We start from the raw sequence: 16,224 nt of genomic DNA, 5'->3' as shown, positions 1-16,224 counted from the left end.
TTCCAAAGCAGGCACTCCTCCATCACAGCTGTGGCCACTGCAATCCATGCTCAACTCACACAGTTTAGGTTTTCTGCTCTCTTGGACCATCCCTTAGTAGAAGACTTAAGGTGGTAGAACAAGAATCATTTTCTCCAGTAGAGGAGGGCTGCAAACAGAGGGTTATTTATCATGCAGGAGAAGGAATAGTGAGGGCAGACTCAGCCATCAGCAGACCAGGCAGGGATGGCCCCAGCCATAGTGCTTGCTCCCTGCTGGCACCCTGCCATGCCTTCACAGGCTTACAGAAGAGAGGGAGGCAGGAGGCTCCTGCTGCAAAAGCCAGATTTATCACCTTACTCCTGCTTATAAGATGGTCTCACAGTTCTGGGGAGTTAATCATTACAGGGCTGATGACTGGTGAAAATGCAGAATTTTTCCAGCTATAAAGTCTTGCACAACATTAGCCGACCATTCAGATAATGTAAAATCATATTTTAAAATCATTGAAGAGTATAGATAGAAGAGGTTTAATTTATTTCAAAATAAAATGTACTGAAGGGTGACAAGAATCACCAGCAGAACACGAAAACCCCCAGCAGAGGCCTGAGGGTTGTTGAATCATGCCCACAGGTGAGGAGGTGCTAGGCTGGAGAGCTCCTGCTGGGAGCAAAACTTCACTGTGGAGAGCCACCTGCCCCTGGTCAGACAGGAAAAGAGCTGTGACCAAATGTGAACAGCTCAGGGGCTCCCTCCCAGATTCATGTTTCAGACCACCCTAAACTTTTACTAGAGTGTCCTCAGGCTGAGTGTTAATAGCTCAAGGACAACAAATATCTGAGTTTTGCTGGGCAGTGGCTTCCAAATTAAGAAACTGATTTCCTTGGAACTGATTCCTAAAGTCTTAGCACGTGCCTAAGACCCAGGGCCAGAAGAAGGTTTGAATGTGTGTGAATGCACATTGGCTGAAACATTCCCCAAGCATGTGCAGTTCTCAGTGCTGGGAACAGGTTTTTGTCTCTTCCTGGGACTGCCAGATCACAGGCTCAAAAAGCAAGGTAGGGAGCTGATCCCAGAGGGGCAGTGAGATAGGCAAGGATCCAGGAACTAAAAATACAGTGGCCTCCTTGTCCTGCAAACAGAACACATTTCCTCCCACCCACTTGATACTGCTTTGGTGCTGGGTGAGCCTTATGTGGGGAAAGAGGCCACCACTGTCTGCAGGGACAGCAGGGACAGCAGGGACGAGGACACAGAAGGAGGGCATCCTTGCAGGGAGCTGTGGCTGCCAGTCTGGTGAGTGTGGGGCATTGTTTTCCTGTTAAATCCCTGTTAACTCAGTTTTAAAGGATGAGTCCAGGCAAGCATGCATTATAGAGAGACTCCTCGAGGCAGCCCAGGTAACCTGTATGCTTTATAACTTCTGCTTTTAGTGTCTTTTTAGAGATTCTCCTAACTTAGCAAATAAACCACATTTTTTAATATAAGTGAGACTGGGATTTCTTTAAACTAGAAAATATTTGGAAATTCAGGTTTTGGTTATTATTTTTCCTCTGTACTTCAAATAAAGCCTTGGCTATTAATGGCAACACATAAGTTCTTGTGTAATGCATTTTAAGCTGGATTCTTTAAACTATTTGAACACAGAGGATCACAAACACAGAGGATCACATTTACCTTTATACAAAGGCACTAAAGTGATAGGAAATAATATTTAAACCCTGTTTGAGACCTAAACATTTTCATTAAAATTCTTATCATATGTATCTAAGCCAAGCTAATCTTGCAAAAAAAAAAATGGTTTTGTGTATTTAGTACAGAGTATTTACATGATAACAGATAAAGTGAATGCATCACTTTGCTAGTTATCAAAAATATTTAATAATTCCAGTTGGAGCACTCAGCTGTAAGAGCTGCTTTCCATTTCAGTGAACTTTATGCTGTGGAGAGGAAAGAAATGTTTTCTCCACATGGCTGAGCATCAGGTTTCTTTAAGCATGAGAGCAGGCTTGTAAAGGGTAGGTGTTTATGCTTGCTTGTTTCCATCGGGATGTTCCCTGACATGCAAATGACCTGCCAGCCACCAGCAGGTTTTAAGCAGATCTCCTTTAAAACCTTCTGCTGCCAGCCCATGTCAGCTCAGACCAGCATGTGCACGGATTAGCTTTGTTTTAGCAGGCAGAGTTGTAGTTTCTTTAGTGCTGGGTGAAAAGCACTGAGTGGCAAAAGGGAAAAACTGTAAAAGTTCTCTGTGGATCACAGGCTCTCTTGCCCTTTTCCCTCTCTGAATCCAGCAACACCAGGGACAATTCCCACCTGAAGGATGGCTTGGAGCAACATTTTCCCTGAAGTTAATATAGTTATTAGTTAATATCTGGGAGGTTTTGTCTTGTTTTGCTTTAGCAGTGAGGATATTTAAAAGGTGAGGATGTTTAAAAAGTCCCCACACCTTCAGTTAAGCTGAATGGTACTTTGGGCTCCATAGGCTGTACATAATGCCTGATGTGATTCACTCAGCCAAAAAACAGACACATTTTTGAAAAAAAATATTTCAGCCTAGCAGGGAAAGTAGTTTGTGGGTAAGAATGAGCAGCCAAGACCAGGACAAGGCAGTATTTATCTAAGCCATCTGATAATAGTTAGCTAAAAGATGCCTGGCAGATGACATGTTAAAACTGACCAGAGTGTAATCTGGAGTGAAGAGAGAGGGGAGAGAGAAAAGCCAAAAGAAAGAGCAGGAGGGAGAGAACTCACACCTCTGGAGCTTCACCCAGGATGGCTGAGACACTCATTTTTGGGCAGCTACACATGTTCCTGCTTCATGGAGTCTCTGAGGTATAACATGTACCTGGGGAGCACAGGGAGCCACTCCCATGTGCCACACACTCCAGTCACACCTGTACAACAAACAGCACTTCTGTCATGTCACCATCCATCTATGCAAAAATGACTGAGTGGATGTTTTGAGGGGCAGCCAATATTGCAGTGCATTTCTGAAAGGAATCTATCCATGACAGCATTGCATAGTTGAACACCAGGCTTCCATAAATAATTAGGAAGGCAAATCTTTATCTTTGTCACAGTGACTGGAATGCACCTCACTACCTTCACTGATTACAATTCATGCAGCACTAAAATCACAAGGTATGCTTTTTACATGCCTGATGTACACCTCTCCACCCACCAGCACTGCTCATAAATATCCTCTTTTTTCCCAAAGAGGCCAGGACCCTCTGGCAAAACCTGGAGACTCACCAAGTATTTGCTTGGAACAACAATCTATTGTTTAAAAAAGGAGCTCTTCACAAGAGACATGTCTGACATTTCCAAGGAGTGATTGGTGAACTAGAGTATTTGGAAAGAGTCTGTTGTGACCATGATGGAAGAAAGGGTTCAGAATAATATTTTGCAGGCAGCAAGAAGTTTCAGCAGGGACTCTACTTCACTAAAAAGGGAGATGCTGATAGAAGCCAATCTAAACCAGGTGCTATATTTATTTATATTTATTTATTATTTACCATTGATAGCAGTTTTTATAGCAATAGCAATAATCATAACAGTAATGACAGCAATAATTAATCAGTGTGGGATGGGCTGCCCACAGCAGTGAAGTGAAGGTGTAAGGTGGTTGAGGAGCCCTAGATACTCTCATTGCCTTGTGGTGAGTGTGTGTGCAAAACTTCCAAAATAACTGGTATCAAGAAGAGGAATTTTGGCAATGGCTGCCAGCTTTCATGGGAAAAAAAATAAATCTCTTATTTCTTATCTTTGCATGTCTCACCTATGGTGCCACCACTGGTTGTTCTCTCTTTGTACCTACAACACAGCTGGCCAGATGTTCTTCACCCCTTTGGCCTTTACTAGAACTCAGGGGTTGAGAGAAAAACCTTTCAAGAGTTCTATTCCAAACCAGCCTGGCACATTATGGAAATGCACACAGCAGGGTGTTCATGTTGCCCAGGGCACATGTGCTCCTCCCTGAGCCACCTCTGGCCCACCTTCTGGAGGCCTCCACTGACTGCAGAAGGACTCATGCAGTTTCATCTATGGATCAAGCCAAAGATCTGAGTCAGGTGTAAGCAAAAAAGGCTGACACAGTTCAGAAAGGCTGTTGAATAAGAGCAAGATGTCATTTTGTCAGGACATCTGTCAGAAATTGCATGTCTGCAGCTGATCTTGCCCAGGGGCAGAAGATCCAGCTTTGTTTTTCTGTGACACTGTGGTGTTCAGTGAGTCCCATGGTCAGGAGGAGGAAAGCTGGAAGAAATCACACAGAACCTGAATTTCTCAGGTTTCTCAGGAGAAAAAAAAAAGAAAAAAATAGCTTTAGAGAAATGTAAAGAGTAGCAGAAATTTAAATTTTGAAACTTGCCTAAGGCATTGCTTCTGGAAAAATCAAGGTGATATAGCAAGTGGTGGCTTGATGTGGAGCTATCATTATATCTCTGTGATGTTCATTCTCACTAGAAGGTGGTGCTAAGTGAGGAGGGAAATGTGTATTTTTTGCTGCAAAATTCAATGCCTTTATGACAGACACTCACAAGAGGCTTTGGCAAACCTTGTCCTTGTGCCTGGCACAAACTGTGCTGAACAGAGCTTATAAAGCCACAGGTAAGGATTTTGCCTTCACCTCATCTCCTTGCAAGCAGAGTTGGTTTAACACACAGCAATCTGAATGAATTAGAGGGTTTAAAATGCTTCCCATCACTTTATCCTCTACTGCTCTGTCTCTCTGCCTGTGGAACTATTTTTATGGCCAGGTCCTTATCTGTCCTCTTTAAAATCCTTAGTGCAAGGGGTCAGATCAGGAGGCACTCAGGTCTACAGAGGTTTATCTGCTTGTGGCATCAGTCAGTGTCTCATCTCTCAGGTTGCCACTGAAACTGTGATATCTAAAGTTGTTTGCTGATTGGAGAAGGTAACTTAAAGATTGACTGTTTAAAACACAGATGGCCTGGGCCATATGGACAGTTTGGTGAGTATCAGAGATTGTGCACAGTTCTCCAGCCTGACCAGAAGCAGAGGGTTATTATTCAGAGACCTACAGTGTTACCAGGTAAAGTGTCTCATATGGTGACAAAATCACCTTTGTGTGAAATTGTGCAGCCACTCCTGTGATGTGCAGCTCCACTGCTAATAACAATTTCACTGCCAGAAGGGAGCCAGAGCTGTCCTCCTTTCTGAGAAGAGGTTCATCTACTGTATCAGAAACACTTGTTCATGCTCTGGAGAAACAGGGAAAGGGAAAGAACTGTTTACTGAGCTCTGGTGTTTGGCACCTGTGGAATGTGTGTATTTTTGCCTGGGGTATAAGGCAGGATACTCACACTTTTTACCACCTTGCATTTGGGGCTTATTCAGAGACCATGGAAACTTTTCACTGACTTCAGGAAAGTTTGGATCATGCCCAAAAGCTACTCAACAGCCTGAAAGGGTAAAAAGATAAACTGACTCTTTCTCCTGGAGAGATCCAGGAAAATGGTTCAACAGAGATAATATGGATATTTTGGCATTTAGGGAGTTTTGGGGGTTTTGTTGTTCTTGTTGTTTGTTTGGGTTTCGATTCCCCATAGCAACTCTCAGTGTAATGCCTGGATTATTTATGATGTTACATTTCCCTTCCTGTTTTGATTGGTAAGGACAGCCCTCAGGGCTGTCAGGCAGCTGAAATGCAGCAGCAGGAGCTCCTGCAGGGACCCAGCTGTCAGCCAGGGCTCCTGAAGGGCCAGGGGAGCAGGAAGCTCTGGGGCAGGATGAGGTGGCAGAGCTGTCTCAGATGTCCCCTCCCAGGGCAAGCTGGGCTGATGCTGCCAGGAGGGGCAGAAGGTGCCCAGCAGCTTCACAGGGGAATGGGGTGAGCCCTGAGCCCACAGACTCCCAGGGGAGCCCTTGGGACTGTCCAGGAGCTAGTGAGCAAATCACAGGAAGGGCAGAGGTTTGATTTTTGCCAATGAGAACCTGATTTGTTTTAGTCTGGGCCTGGTCCAAAGTCAGTCTTTATTATCTGGATTGTGTTCAGGCTGAACTGAGCTTTGCTTTTCCATTTTTGAGAAAGCCCAAAGAGCAACCTCCCACTGTGAGAGCCTTGTGAGCCAAGCTGCTGATGTGAAACAAGTCTCACATTTGTTTCCTTTCACATCTTTTGGTTTAGAAACACACAGATGCATTTAACACACACCCTAAAAATAAAATCCTCAGAACAGTTGGAAAATCAAGTTCTTTATTTTTTAATGATTGCCTTTAGCAGCCTGCTTTATGATCTTGCCTTAGAACTGACAACACACAACTGATCAGTCTCAAAAACAAAAGAGTTTTCACACCTTGCTACTTTTAAGATAAAATTCCTTTTAATGGCTTTTCTACTAATTAGCTGCCTTGAAAGATGACTTCCCAATCTCTTGGTAGAGGCTCTTTTTAATGTCTGTCAATATAATCAACAAGGATTGTGGTCTTTTATTCAAAGTACATCGATCAGGGACAAGAAAACATAGAGGTGTTTCTTTCCCCACTAACAGCCACCTCCAGCTGTGCCACCTCAAGTATCAGATCTGCTGTGCCACCCACCTGCCTGGGCAGGAGCTGCCAGGAGGGGCTGAGGGTGGGGAGACCACTTGGTAAGGCTGAAGTGGCCCAGAGGATGGAGCAGAAGGTGATTGCTACAGCCCTGTCACAGTTCTCTGCTGCTAGAGCACAGTGGAAAGCTCAGAGAAAACCACACAGCACAGCTCACCAGCTGGGACACAGTGGATTGATAAACCTTTCTCAGATGTGGAGAGTGTTGTGTCACTGCCATGATCTCCCTTACAGCTCTCCTCTTTCTCTCAGGATAGCTCTTCAATTTGAGTGAGGTGAAAATAAACAAAATGCCAGTAAAGAAAAAAGCTATCTGAGTATGAATTAAAGAGGCCAAGCCCTCCCCAGCTGTGGTCAGTCTCTGAGCATCTCCATGATCTAGGAGTTGCAAACAGTAAACCCAGGTCTTGTGCTTTCCCCTTTACAAGTGGCTTTGCTCTTGCAGTATCAAGCACTGGGGCTGGGCTAGTATCTATAGTGGGTATTGAGGGAATACACACAACCTCTGTAAGGAGTAACAAATCATCTGGAACACACCCTTGGATGCCCATTTTTAAAATAAACATTTACAGCCTCAGCTCTTCAGCAGCCCACAACAGGAACAGCCTAATGCCATGGCCTCAGGATTTGCCAGCTTGGATAACATTTAACAGCAGCCTATTCTTATGCTGCAAGCTGTTTGATTATTCCTAACTAACACAGTTATCTGCACTCATACTTTCCATGCAGTCTCAATGCAACACTCAAAATGATAGTTTAATTAAATTATGGCAATATCCAGATCCAGGAGTATGTGAGGCAAAGATGCTGAGGATAAACACAGCACTTGTGCTTCCAGGGGAGCAGAGAGATTCTGTTATGTGGGAATATGAAGCTTTCATAGGAGTGAATTTAATTAACATTTGAATCCTCTAGAAATCATCCTTCTTTTATGTATTTCAAGTTGGACATTCCAAGATGGAATCCATCAAGATAACTTGTGGAAGCCTGGTCTTACACATGCAAGCAGAATTGGAGATCCAGCTATTCCTCTGTGCTAAAGGGGTATTTTTACTTTGTTTGGACATCCTCTGTGGAGCCAGGTGCCAAGACAGCACACAGGATGGTATGTGTATGGTACATGGTACAGTGCTGACCATACAGCCAGCAGTTTTGTGTGCATGTGTGTGTTTGCCTATCAGGAATACAAGCTCAGCCTCACTACAGGCTGGAGCCATGCACACAGAGCTCAGCAGCCTCACCAAAATCCTAGGTTGGTGCTAGCCAGCCCCAGCACACTGAACTTGATGGAGATCCTTGCTGAGGCACTTTTCCAGCTTTCCAGAGACAAAGACTGAGTCCCAAGAAGACTTCCTTTATAAGCCTTATTATCAGCTTTCACAATGTCTCATACTTGTGGAGAGGCATCTGGCTACCTCTGGCTTTGTATCTCTTCTAGAACAGTCCACCCCTTTACTGAGTTGTGGCTTACATGGGAATGGAATGATGGTGGCTTGCCAGTTATACTTAAATCACTCCTACCACCAGACAGGCTTGCAGACAAAGTAAGGAATGAATTTATTCAGGAATCCAAAGATCAGAATTACAATCTCCTTATTTAGAGGCAGCTGTGCATAAAGAAAAGAAAACTTAGAGCTGCAGACAGATTATTCTGTTATCTGTTTCATCCTGTTGAAATGCTCTCAGCATGCTTGCATACCTTTCAGCTTGAAACTTGTCTTAAGCAAGAGCTGGTCCACAGCACGTATTCCATGGAAGGGATGTTTATAAGGGGTATGCATGTCCTTGCACACCTCTTTTCTCCCCTGGGCTATTCCAGGTCCTCATCACACATCATGCCACTGCCTGAGCTGGGAAGCATTGGTTCCTGCTGAATAGGTGGGTTCTTCTGCTCAGATAAAATATCTTGGCACTTACCTTAATGCATGCTGTCTGTTAAGGAGAGCTTCTCCTGAAAGGCAGAGCAAGATTCAGGCCTCCTTGTATTATTTTTTTTTATAGTGAAAACACCAGCTAGTATATATGAAAGAGCTAAAAAATCATATAAACAGTGACAATACATGCAGTGAATTAGATCTTGACTATACTGAGACAAGAATTAATGGCAATCAAATTATCTCAGGGTGAAAATGACATGAACATGCTTGGCATGAACTATGCCCATGCAAAACCCCAAGATGGCATCTTCTTCCTTCAAAGCTATTGATGTACTGGATGAGAGATTTCTGAAAAACATTAAAACCAAAAGTAATTTATCATACTCCATATTCTATTAACACAATTTTATTTTTCTTCTGTTCTCCAGAATCCAGGATTCACATTAGCCAATGCAACAAGCAGTCCCTGTGTTTAATTTTCCTACTGGACAGTGGTGAAAATCCTCACTTGCAAAGTTTCAAAACTGATTACTGATGGCAAAAAATTTTACTTATTTTGTATGGACTATAGATAGATACACTTGCAATGGTCACATGAACAGGAGGAATAATCTTGGGTTGCTTGACATTAACGTGATCACATCTCTGTGAAAAATGGTTTTGACTTAGAAAATAACTTTTGTTTTTGCACAAGCAATGCTGGACAGTGTAACACAGAATGGTTGTCCTCAATAAGATCCTGGCATTCATATCTATAGAACTACCAAGAAAAAGTTGAGTGATTTGAGCTGCTGACATGTTTAAAAAGGAGCAGAACTGCTCCAGTCACATTGAGATGATGGAAGCCGTTTTTCATCATGGCAGCAAAGGTCCCACATGTGAAAGGCTTCTCAATTCAGTCCTTAAACACAGCTGTGTCAGAAAGGGTACTTTGAGAACTGTGTTTCTGGGATGCTCTGGCCTTTCCCCACCACACTTTCTCCTCCTTTTCCTCTTACTCTTCGTCCTCCTTCTCCTCCTCCTCATCATCAACGTCATCATTAATATCTGTTAATAATCAATATCTATTTTTCTTAAAATATGATTTCCAGAAGGCAAAGTTGTCTCCAGAGCCTTTTCTGACACAAAAGATCAAGACCAGAGCAGAATCAGAGTCCTAGAGTCCACAGGTCTGGGATCCAGTCTTACTTTAGGATTTGTTGAGATGATATGCAGAACTGAATGCTCTAAATGCATTTCAACATGCAAGGCAGAGATAACTTTTCTTTCTTTCCACTTGTTCACCTCCTTTAGTTCTAGACTCTTCAATGCCAGGAGGTCTTTCTTTTAATATTTCTTTAGATTTGGCAACTATTGAATCTCTTCAGGCCCAAGTTCAATTTCAAACTACAGGTGATGCCAATGGCTCATGCAGAAACTCAGAAAAACGTCTCAAATACAGATTCTTCTTAAAAAGAGCAGATTCTTCTTAGAAAGAAGCATTGCTGTCTGCTGAGCAGGAGTCACGTTTGGCACAATCACAGATCAAAGAGAGCTGTGAACCTCTCATCTCCATCTCAGCAGTGTGCTGTCCAGAATGTTTAATATTTGTGCCCAAAAATTCAATGGCAGATTTGTTTGTAGAAGAGATTTCCAAAAGTTGCTTGGGTTCTGCTCAGCATCTGCCCTTATTGGTGTTGCTGGGCATACCTGGAGTGTCTGGGTGATTTATTGGCTTCAGCTGCTCTCTGCAGCCCTCCTGCTTGAGAGACAGGGGCTGCTCCAGCATGGCCAGGAGCCATGAAACAACAGCTGCAACAGATGAGATGGCCACAGCTCCTGCCCTGGTTTGGCACACCCTGCCAAAATGGGGCCAGGCACGCACCTGGTGTGGGGCTGGGTAGGTGAGCAATGCCACAAGGACATTTGTCAATGGCAAACAGAGAAATAAAGTGCTATAGGGAAATAAGGTTAAATGGGGAGGTGAGAAATGGCAGATGTTTTGAGGAAACATCTGTTAATGCTTGAGGGAAAGGAAGTGGTGGCAAGGACACTAAGGAGGCAGCAATTCAAAGGATTACCTTGCAGGTTTCATGGCTTGAGTGGAGAGGGGAGGCTGGAACACCACAATGCTGACACTGCAGATGTCTGGGGCAGAGAGGAAGCAGGGGAGACATGTGGTCTGCCAACCATAACTCATAAAAGGAAAAGAGGTGGTGGAACATGGAATGAAATGCAGAAAATTATGGTAATGGTATGGTGGTCCAGTATTACATGGGATGATGGTTTTAGGAGGCATGCATACAGGTATCATTAGAAAAAGGTCAGCAAATTCATATTCAGGATATGTGAAAAAACAGAATGCAGATTTTGCATGATAAAGACTTTAATCTCACTGTCCTTCAGCCACACAGAATGTAAATGCATATTTTTAAAGCATAAAAAATACACTGGGTTTTTTTCCCCCAACAATTTGAAAATCAGAGAGCTCTTTGTGCATTTTGATCAGTGTGTAAAAATGTAGCTAGTCTTGGCTGAGAAGGCTATATAGCAGAGACATGTCATGTCTTTGCTCAGCATCCTTTGGTTTTGATTTCTGTGCTCCAACAACTTAATAGCTGAACATGTCTCTCAAATTAATGCATGTTCACAGAGCTGATAATTTGTCTTTGAATTGTTTTTGGAACATCTGAGCAGCCCAAATTATGTCAGAAGTAGCTATTGTTTAACTGAGGTGCCATAAAGTGATGTCCTCCTGGTAAATGTCATGCTATCTGTTAAATTTAACCATAAAATTAATGAAATTGTAATATATGTATCTTTTTCGATCAGCCAGTGAAATCAATATGAGCTCTCACAAAAAGCATCACTGAAACAGAGAAGTATTAATTCAATCATCTTCAGAGTTTTCATGTTATGGAGAAGAAAATGAGTGACCCAACATAAAGAGAAAGAAGCATTTGAAGTTTACTGCAGTCACATACAGGAGCTGGGTAAGGGGCAGTGGCAGGTGGCAGGTTGGGCATTAATCTGAGCACTTGCATCCAGGCTAATCTGGACTCTACAGTGAAATTCCTCTCATTGTGCTAAAAAGCCTGAGAGGTACACAGTAGCCCTAGCTGCACTTTTTCCAGCAAAGCTGCAGCAAAGATTGAGTTACCTGTTGATTCTGTGTCCAGGGGAAGGATATATTCTGTAACAGCAACAGCTGCTCCTTATAAACACAACTTTTTAATATCACTGGGCTTGTTTCAAGCTGCACATGATGGCCTTCAGCAGGCTAACCTGAGCCACCAGGCTTGCATCAATATCAAAAAAGGGGATTAGTGCCCTACTCCACAAAGTGCAGGCACAATACAAGGCTTAGGCAGTTCTGTGCAAGATTTTAGATTTACCACCATTTCCAGCTGCATTATCCTAGTTTTTATTTGCTGTTTTGGGAAGTGCCTTTGGAGGTAGTAGAATGTCATACAATTTTACATCTGAAGTCCTCTTTTATAAAGCCTAAGAAAAGCTTATTGATTGCAATGGAGTAATGGGTGCAGACAGGATGATTTTGAGGTGCTGGAGCACCTCTATTCAAGGCCATGTACTCCTCCCTCAGCATGAAACTTTAGTCAGATGAGGGGAAAGAGCTACCACAGCTAGTTTTGAGTCATTTTGTTGGGAAATGGGCTCCTGACAGAAAGACCCTTTTACTACTTGTAGAGGTGTGGTAACTCTAAGTCCACAGGGGCTGGGTTTTTTATAATCTCAGTGTATTTTTCAGATCTTGCTCTTGAGCAATGATCTCTCTCATAGTTTCCCCTACAAGTGGGAAACCTGAGCCCTTGGAAGCTTAATTCGATTTTTTTTTTTCAAAGTGCTTGGCACTTGTGCCATCTCTGTCCACCACTGGGACTTGCATTTACTTGCCAGGTTGGATAACATGGATGCAAATGTCATGTCCAAGGTCACACCATGAACTAATGTCAGAGCTGGGATTACTATTACTTATTATGGGCAGGCTGGTGATTATACCTATGCTTAAGGCAATCTACAGTTTCTATTACAAAAGTCTGCTTTTGTGTTTGTGCATGCCAAAATAAAACTGCTTAGTCTAAAATTCCTAATCCATACAAGCAGCCTCATACTTGGAGGCAGAGGAGGAAGGCTGGGCTCTTGATTTCTTCATTTTGCTAGAGGCAACTCCTGACTCCTGCTGCTGGGGTCACAGCACTGTACTTCTCTGAGATAAGAGTTACCTCAGGAGAAAATTCCTCTCTTCCAAAAGGAGCCCTGAAAGAATTTTTTGCACATATACTTACTGGTGGAGTTAGGTAAAGTGGGGTAAAGGCAATAGTTCAAATAGGCAGATAAGTGGGCAAAAAGAGCACCAAAACTCAGTGTTACAGGGATTGCTCATGTCACCTGCTGTGAACTCAGGCAATCATTTGGATCCTTTGTCACTGCAAACCACAAAAGGCTTTATTGTTGTTAAGTGAAGCCTGCTTACTTTGTAAGGACTTGCTTTGGTGGATTGGGAGGGTAGATTTAGTTTTGGACTGAAGAAGCCTTAGCATGGTCCAAAAACAGCAGCTAAAACATACTGAACTAGTATTTCAGCCAAAATGGGAAAGGGCAGAGATGGGGCTGTGAAACAGCTGCTAAGAGCAGTGGCCCTTTGTGAGCTGTGATATTTGCTGGGCAGACAAGTGGAGGAGTAAAGAAGAAACGATTTCTGCTTTTCCAACTTTGTTTGTACTCTGAAAATATATCCAGAGCTCCCTCTGGCTTAAGAGTCACCACCCAGTTTTTTCTTCACTCAGGGCATCTGTCAGTGCTGTGTCATCAGCTCTGCAGTGTGAACCCTGAGACACGGGCACATTAAGTAGGCACAGAAAGGCAGCCTGGGGACTGGATTTATCTCCCTGAGTGGGACACAGGATGGAGAGGGGGAGAAATGGAAATTCTCCCTAGGTTTTCCATGCAAAGTTTGGTTTTAAAGGTTTTGGAGAGAGCTGGGTGTCTGAATTTTCAAACTCAGGCTCATCAGCATCATTTGCCCAAATGTGGCATTGGAAGAGCTCCTTGGAATTGGAATGGCTAGGAAGAGCTCCTGCCTGTGCTCTCAGCTCTCACAGCCACCAGCCCAAGGGGTACAAGGGGTACAAGCTGCAGAGACTGGGCGTGGGACAGAACCAACACCTCAAGAGTTTGGGATCAGAAACAGCAGAAAATTCATGGAGAGAAAAGAAAAATAAATGCATCAAGGTCATAAAATATAATTTGCTTTTGTTTCAGAGAGTTCCCAACCCAAAACCTGAGGGAATTCAGGCAGTTGTTCTGGGATATATATATTCACAAGCACAAACTACTGACTGGAGGCAAGAAAATAGGTTAGGTTAACCTACATCTCACCCAGCTGAGGCATTTTTGTGGCACACTACTTAAAGCAAGGGCATCTCACGCTGAGTGAGGCACAGTTTACATAAATTCAGTGACCAGAAGTTAGCTGGTGACAAAATTTGTGAGAAGGAAAGTCTGGTGTGAGGCATCATCTCACACCAGGTAGTCAGCAGCAGCCCCCACAGAGAGCACACAGAACTGGCTTACACCAGATGCCAGCTTTTGATGGCAAAAACTATGAGAGGTGAGCTGCTGATGAGAGCATCCATGGAAAACACCCAGGTCACAGAGCTCTCAGTGTTTCAACCTGCTCTCAAGCCTGAGCACATCTTTGCATCAGCTGCTCACCTGGAGGGAGGGGGGTTGGGATCCTCCAGGTTCTCCCCCAGGTGTGGGGGGCTGGGTGTGGAGTTTCATGTGCAGGTGTCTGGTTTGGAAGGCACTGGTGTGACCTGTGGCTGTGAAGGGCTAGAAGAAGCCAACAGGCCAACACAGCTAACTCATAACAACAAATACTGATCCTGTCTTTCTCACTGTGAGAACCTGTGTGTGAAGGGTTTGCAAAATACTGACTACCAGCACAATCTCCTCAGGTGCCCTCTTCTCCTCTGGTTCTGCTGTTGTGTTTCTGGCAGTCCATATCATATGTACAGAATCCACATCTAAATCCCCCAAATTAGATTAAGGGCTCAACAACATCATAACACAGTTTTAATCACTGTGCTACCCACCATGAACACAAATGTCAGAACAGGCAGATTCCCATTAATATCTGTAAGTAGAGCTCTTTTTTTAGTAAACACACTACTAGGGCAAGCTGCTTAGATTTTGGGTTGTTAAATCTATCCTGAACATTTACATTCTCCTTGGGTGCCCACACTCTGGCATCCTCTGTGACTTGCAGAGAATGGCAGGGCAAATCCTGATTGTGAGGAATTAGTGGTAAAACCTCTAACCTCTGTGCAATGGATGGCTAATGGCACCTTGGTATGCTTTCCAAGGGAGCTGTGCTTTACAACCTGCAGCATTTCCTTTCCATTTCTAAAAAACATTTAGACTCGATGATCTTAAAGATCTTTTCCAACCTAAATGATTCTGTGATTGCAAAGCAGCTCTTCTTGTACATACACATCCCATTGCCTTGGAGCAGGGAACTGATTGAAATTCTTGCTTTGCTTCTTGCCTGTGCCTCAGTCATGGGAGCAGCAGGGCTGGCTCTGGGGCTACAGCCCCATGGAAAGGCAAGGGAGTCTGTGCCAAGCAATCCATCACTGCTGGGGGAAAGAGAGCCTCAGCCCCCATTCCTTTTCAAAAAGGCTGAATTCCAATATCCCTGTATAGCTGAGACACCTGGACATGTCTCTGCTCCTGACAGCACCCACAGCAATACCTCTCCTCTGCTGTTAGCCTGCCACCCTTCTGTGCCTTGGAAGTGCTGGTCCCCTAAATGTGGGGGCATTCCCCTGCCTGTCTCAGGAAGTGGCTGAGCTGTCACCTGCTGCCAGGAGCACAGGATCAAGGCCTGACATGTTGCTGATGATTTATCTTCCTGGCAGCATCCTTTTTCCAGGAGTCCTTTCCCTGGTGAGGGTCCTCAAGAGCAACACCCAAAATGGAACAAGGACAGTTTAACCAGCAGGATAATGTGAGGTAACCAGCTTTAGAGAGCATTTGCTCTTATCAGAGAGAAAGAGTAAAGTTTGCATTAACAGATCTGCAATCCATCTTAAGTTTTTAGATTAAGTACTCTGGAACTTTTACCCCAAGCTGGTCCCTGATTGCTGGATGTGCACACCAGATCTCAGTCAGGCTGACACCTGGGGATTTAAGATGTCATTAGTGCCCAGAACATCCTGGACTGGAGCAGGGGACAACCATCGTTTATCCAGGTTGTTTCTACAACATCAGCTGGACCTTTGAATCATGCAAACAAAAAATATTGGCTAACATGAAAAGGTTGAGGCTTTCCAGAGCTGTCCAAACATATGTCTTAACTACCCCATTTTTGCTTCTTAAACAGCTTTTCATAACTGTTTATTGTTCTGAGAAATGTGAAAGGGCTGTTTACATGGTAGCTAAAGAAATGTGAGGCAAAAGGCCACTAGATCTAGGATGAACAATCCTTTCCCCAGGAACCTGAGGGATATTTCTCTTATTTCCCTAACCAAAGTCTCTAGGTCATGTTCCTCATCCATAGTGTTTGGAAGCCAGGCATTTCTGAAGGGATAAAAGAAGATGTGTGAAAATCATTTTCTGCCAGAGGCTTGACTCAGGCTGTCAAACCATGTTGCTTGGCAGAGGCTCAGGACATGCTGTTGTGAGCTTTTTAATGGTAGGATGAATGCCTCAGATGCCAGCTTCTCATTGGTTTGGAGTTAAAACCACAAAACCTGACTGGGCTCCATGTCAAGCCATAAATCAGTTTGTC

The 16,224-nt window shown here is 43.7% G+C and overlaps 1 protein-coding gene across 1 annotated transcript in view; it reads left to right on the top strand.

Annotated features, from left to right (window-relative positions):
• Positions 1–1,216: 1,216 nt before the first annotated feature.
• FHL2 (four and a half LIM domains 2) overlaps positions 1,217–16,224 on the top strand; it is a 53,609-nt gene continuing 38,601 nt past the window's right edge. Inside the window, exon 1 of the mRNA XM_056490556.1 lies at positions 1,217–1,275. The gene's annotated coding sequence lies outside the window, so the exon portion shown is untranslated. The remainder of the gene's footprint in view (positions 1,276–16,224) is intronic.

Source organism: Oenanthe melanoleuca, chromosome 1 (assembly GCF_029582105.1).
Source record: "Oenanthe melanoleuca isolate GR-GAL-2019-014 chromosome 1, OMel1.0, whole genome shotgun sequence".
NCBI lineage: Eukaryota > Metazoa > Chordata > Aves > Passeriformes > Muscicapidae > Oenanthe > Oenanthe melanoleuca.
Note: the sequence above shows the minus strand (reverse complement) of the source record. Positions and strands in the feature narration are given on the sequence as shown.